The sequence below is a fragment of the Haliotis rufescens genome, unplaced genomic scaffold (genome assembly GCF_023055435.1).
Source record: "Haliotis rufescens isolate VD_foot unplaced genomic scaffold, xgHalRufe1.0.p SCAF_104, whole genome shotgun sequence".
Taxonomy (NCBI): Eukaryota; Metazoa; Mollusca; class Gastropoda; order Lepetellida; family Haliotidae; genus Haliotis; species Haliotis rufescens.
In genome coordinates this window covers 401687-408104 of record NW_025963785.1, presented here as the reverse complement: position 1 = coordinate 408104, position 6418 = coordinate 401687, and positions in this window count along the sequence as shown.

Sequence of the window (6418 nt, the reverse complement as noted above, 5' to 3'; positions counted from 1 at the left end):
TCACTACAAATAAGGGGGCACGGGTGGCCCAGTCGTCTAAGGCGCCGCGATTCGCTGTGCAGAGTTGCGTCGCTTGGGCACGCCAGAAACCTGTGATTGTGGGTTCGAATCCCGGTTCGCCCCGATATTGTTTCTAGGTTTGTCAGCACCATACCCGTGCTCGTGGGTTTCACCGAAGTGGTAAACGTCTTAGACCTGCATTACTTCGCCGCGATATGGAATACTGTTAAAAGCGGCGTTAAACCCAACTCGCTCACTACAAATAATGTGGGGTGAGGTCCAAGATTATTGCACTCATATAGCGATGTGTGTGTGTGTGTGTGTGTGTGTGTGTGTGTGTGTGTGTGTGTGTGTGTGTGTGTGTGTGTGTGTGTGTGTGTGTGTGTGTGTGTGTGTGTGTGTGTGTGTGGCTGCTTGTACTAGTCCGGACTGATGCCGATTTATAGTGCTAGCCCCTCTGAGATACCATGCCGCAGTTTAACATGAATACCCCACTCAGACACAGTATACTGACTCCGAGCCGATCAGTCCTTGTTTTAGCCCCTTAATGCCGAGCGCCAGACAGAGTAACAACAAGTACCATCTTTGAACGTCTTTTGGTATGACGCGGCCGGGGATCGAACCCCGGACCTTCCGCTCTCCGAGCGGACGCTCTACCACTATCTCCAGTGCCAAATAACACACATATAATAATGAAAGGTAAAGGGTCATCGATGAAAACAATCTTGCTAAATGGTTTTGTTCTTCAAGGATTCAATCTAAACTTGACTTACATTCAACAATGGTCAACTAAAACACAAAAGCCGACAATCAGAAATACAGACAGACAGAGAGACAATGTTTTCGGTAACAGCCACCTACTTCATGCATGCTGGAGTAAAATATATTACAGTTATTTTCTTGAAGAAAAGGTATTAGCTGTTTCTCAATTTGAAGGCATTTGCTGCGAACACACCCTTATTATGAAGGACAAGATTCTCATCTGTTAGCATTAGCTGTGTGAATGTTATAAAAGATGGATATTCAGTGTAATATGGAGAGACGTACTTTTCTACGTACTTTCCTTCTTGTAGTGGCATATGGTACACATATAAACATTCTATGGCATTCCTCTTCAATATATTTACAGCTTTTGGACAAACAGAAGTCATAGTATCTTTAACTATGGGGACTGCAATATGTGTCTTCCAAGCTCCGCGGGGCAGTCGTCTAAGGCGCCGCAATTCGCTGTGCAGAGTTGCGTTCCTTGGGCACGCCAGAAACCTATGGTTGTGGGTTCGAATCCCGGGTCGCCCCGATTATGTTTCTAGGTTTGTCAGCAGCATGCCAGTGCTCTTGGGTTTCACTGAAGTGGTAAAAGTCTAAGACCTGCATCAATTGGGGCTTTCCTCCCACATTAAGCTGACACGCCGTAATGTAACTGGAATACTGTTAAAAGCGGCGTTAAACCCAACTCACTCACTCAGTCTTAGTAGTGTGGGATGTGGGATGCCACTTGTTAAATCACGTTCTGTTGAACATAGATTTTAACTGAAAATAGTGATTACATTTCGAAGATTATTTCGTAGAAAAATTTCAGTTTTGATTGAGATTATTTGATAGTCTTTGCTGGGATTCATTAAGGAATAATGTGATGTCGCTGATTGCCTGTTGCATCCAGAACAGTCCAAAACCTCAACTAAACAAAATGTTTTGATTGATGTAAACCATGCCACGTTGTCCACATCATCAAATGACTTGAACATTATAAAGGGATGACGGGGTAATCTGGGAGAGTCAAGCTGAAGACGTCTACACCAATATCTCACTGTTCTTGTCATTTAGACAGCATTCAGAGGGAGCCACACACCCCAAGTACCCTATTATTAGGTGTATTCCTAGAGAGACGAAGATGCCTTTCATAGAAGCATATTGGGACATTTAATTTGTTGTGTATGTCCCCCAAACTTCAGCTTCATAACACATGATCGGACCGACAATACTGTCAAATATGTAAAAGACGTGTTTGAATGATATGTATCCATAATAAAATAAAACAAATTTTGACAGTTGTTTGTAGATCTGATTGATTTGTATGCTGGAGCTGTAAGACTACTGAGTTTGTTGCTCCACGCCATGAGGGTGAAAACCGTTCCTAAATATTTGTAAGTTTTTCACAACGTTAACCTTTTCTGCTTTTGAATACCATTTTGCGCTTTTCAATATTCCGCCTCGTCGAAACACAATAATTTTAGTTTTCTTTAAATTTACTTCCATTCCAGTGGATTCAGTGACATGTTTAAAAACGCTTATTTTCTTTTGTAGCAGCAATATTCTGCTGTAAAGCATAGTCCGCAACAGGCGATACATTGTCCATGTACAATAATACAAATAGATGTGGTATCTAACTACGGGGTAGTGAGTAGTGGTAGCCTAGTGGTTAAAGCGTTCGCTCGTCACGCCGAAGACTCGGGTTCGATTCCCGACATGGGTACAATGTGTGAAGCCCATTTGTGGTGTCTCCCGCCTTGATATTGCTGGAATATTGCTAAAAGCGGCTTAAAACCTCACTCACTCACTCACTCACTCACTCACTCACTCACAAACTCACTCACTCACTCACTCACTCACTCCGAATAAATATGCCCTGACTACCATTTTGTTCCAACATCACTGTCATTTCATTTGAAAAGATGATTTAAAGTTTTATGCTCAAATTACTTCCTGGCGGGTACCGACATCTACCGACTGGTAACCATGGAAAGTTTATTCCCATTTATTCCTATTCGATCTAAACTTTTGTGAAAGAACATCGTGGCTTACTCTGTCGAAAGCCATACAAAATGCAATAAAAATGCAGTAAAATCTACCCTTAATCTTGGCGATATATATTATATTTCTGAACAACAGCTTGAAGAATAAATGTTTTATCTATGGTGGAATATCCTGGTCAAAAACCTGTTTGTGTTTCACTAATGATATTGTTATTGTCACATCAGGACTGGATTAAGAGCCAACGATCATCTACTGTAAGACTAGCTCGTCCTAGACCCAATACGGGATTGTCTAGAGCTAGGATCAGCAACGGCCATCTGTAAGACTGCCTTACCTAGATTCAACAGGGATCTATTGTAAAACTGCCTTACCCTAGAGTCAACAAGGATCAGCTGTTAGTCTAGATTCAACAGGGGTCTACTGTAAGACTGCCTGACCCTTGATCAACAGGGATCTATTGTAAAACTGCCTTACTCTAGAGTCAACAAGGATCAGCTGTTAGCCTAGATTCAACAGGGGTCTACTGTAAGACTGCCTGACCCTTGATCAACAGGGGTCTACCGTAAGACTGCCTGACCCTTGATCAACAGGGGTCTACTGTAAGACTGCCTGACCCTTGATCAACAGGGGTCTACTGTAAGACTGCCTGACCCTTGATTAACAGGGGTCTACTGTAAGACTGCCTGACCCTTGATCAACAGGGGTCTACCGTAAGACTGCCTGACCCTTGATCAACAGGGGTCTACTGTAAGACTGCCTGACCCTTGATCAACAGGGGTCTACTGTAAGACTGCCTGACCCTTGATCAACAGGGGTCTACTGTAAGACTGCCTGACCCTTGATCAACAGGGGTCTACTGTAAGACTGCCTGACCCTTGATCAACAGGGGTCTACTGTAAGACTGCCTGACCCTTGATCAACAGGGGTCTACTGTAAGACTGCCTGACCCTTGATCAACAGGGGTCTACTGTAAGACTGCCTGACCCTTGATCAACAGGGGTCTACTGTAAAACTGTCTTAGCCTAGAGTCAACGGGGGTCTACTGTAAGTCTGCCTGACCCTTGATCAACAGGGGTCTACTGTAAAACTGTCTTAGCCTAGAGTCAACGGGGGTCTAATGTTCGACCCAGACCTAGAATCAACGCTGACATACTGTAAAACTGCACTGATCAAGAGTCAACAAGGTCTACTGTAGGACTGCCGAGACATGTGATCAACACTGGACTATTGTAACGCTGCCTTGACCAAGAATCAACAATGTAATGTAAGATTGCCTAGACATATAGACAACAAGTCCTACTGTAAGTTTGTCGAGATCTTGGACTACTGTATTAGACCAAGAGTCAACAAGATTCCCTAGGCCTTGAGTCATCAAGGCCTACCGTGAGACTGCCTCGACCTTGGGTCACCAAGGCCTACTGTGAGACTGCCTTGACCTTGGGTCATCAAGGCCTTCTGTGAGACTACCTCGACATTGGGTCACCAAGGCCTACTTTGAGACTGCCTCGACCTAGGGTCATCAAGGCCTACAGTGAGACTACTTCGACCTTGGGTCATCAAGGCCTACTGTGAGACTCCCTCGACCTAGGGTCATCAAGGCCTACTGTGAGACTGCCTCGACCTTGGGTCATCAAGGCCTACTGTGAGACTGCCTCGACCTAGGGTCATCAAGGCCTACTGTGAGACTGCCTCGACCTTGGGTCATCAAGGCCTACTGTGAGACTGCCTCGACATTGGGTCATCAAGGCCTAATGTGAGACTACCTCTACCTTGGGTCATCAAGGCCTACTGTGAGACTGCCTCGACCTTGGGTCATCAAGGCCTGCTGTGAGACTGCCTCGACATTGGGTCACCAAGGCCTTCTGTGAGACTACCTCTACCTTGGGTCATCAAGGCCTACTGTGAGACTGCCTCGACCTAGGGTCATCAAGGCCTACTGTGATACTGCCTCGACATTTGGTCATCAAGGCCTTCTGTGAGACTGCCTCGACCGTGGGTCATCAAGGCCTACTGTGAGATTGCCTCGACCGTGGGTCATCAAGCTATTGTGAAACTGCCTCGACCTAGGGTCATCAAGGACTACTGTGAGACTACCTCGACCTTAGGTCATAAAGGCCTGCTGTGAGACTGCCTCGACCTAGGGTCACCAAGGCCTACTGTGAGACTGCCTCGACCTAGGGTCATCAAGGCCTACTGTGAGACTGCCTTGACCTTGGGTCACCAAGGCCTACTGTGAGACTACCTCGACCTTGGGTCACCAAGGCCTACTGTGAGACAGCCTCGACCTTGGGTCACCAAGGCCTACTGTGAGATTGCCTCGACCTAGGGTTATCAAGGCCTACTGTGAGACTGCCTCGACCTTGGGTCATCAAGGCCTACTGTGAGACTGCCTCGACATTGGGTCATCAAGGCCTTCTGTGAGACTGCCTCGACATTGGGTCACCAAGGCCTTCTTTGAGACTACCTCGACCTTGGGCCACCAAGGCCTACTGTGAGACTGCCTCAACCTAGGGCCATCAAGGCCCACTGTGAGACTGCCTCAACCTAGGGTCAACAATATTCTTTTTAAGTCCATGTAAGCCGAGAGACAACAGGGCCAAACAAAATTGCGGAGACCTAGGTTCAACATGGTCTACTCTAAGATTCCCAGGGACCAACAGTCAACAAAAGTCTACAGTAAGAGTGTCCAGACGGAGAGTCAACAAGGGGCTATAAGACTTCCCTGACCAAGGGCCATTACTATTCTACTGTGACTTGTGAAGGAACTTGCTTTTGGTAGTCGTGTTATTTTGTTATATTATTGTAATACGGTCATATGTAAAAGTTGGAAATGTATGAATGTTCAGTATATTTGCACAGCCCTACCAGCTCCCTTGGGATCAGCGTATGTCTCATATTCACAAAGCGGCCTAACACTACGACGGTCGTAATTCAAATACCTTTACATAGACTTACGACAGTAATAGCACTTTGTGAATACGGGCCATGGTGTATATAAAGCATAAGACCATGGAGGTAAGTTTACTATACAAGGTTCACCACACCTGGGCCTACTTGTACAAAGCAACCTTAGCCCTAAGACTACCGTAAGCCTATGTTTAAGTATGGGAGTTACAATCATCTTAGCGCTAAGATTGCTTTATGCAAGAGGGCCCTGAGGTTAATCTACGATCACATTGAATGGAAAAGGAAAACAAAGTAAAAGTGCTCTTTTTCATGTTTACTGATATATGTTAAGATACGTTCACTCACTCATACAACAAACACAGTGGCAAGATAATGCAACAAATTCAAAATACAACAATTTGTCTGACAACCAGTCAGCTCCAGTGCATACCCGTATGCTGTCACGTGATCAACACAACCAGAGCACTGTCGGATATGTCGCTGTTTCAATATTACTTCAAAATTAATCAATGAAATGTTCCGTGACGTGAGATATACAGTCCCTATTCTTCATTCGCCAGTGCCATTCAGATCAACAACACCAAACAACACGTGTCCATGACGATAAGTCCCCTGCGGTATATACAATTACATCACTTTCTGTAGTTTTACGTTGCGATTCTTGAAGTAATATCAGCATTAAACAGCCAGCAATGAAACGCTCAGCTTCGTTAGAAGCATTCAATAACAATAAAATCTGTAACAGCAAAATAAGCAA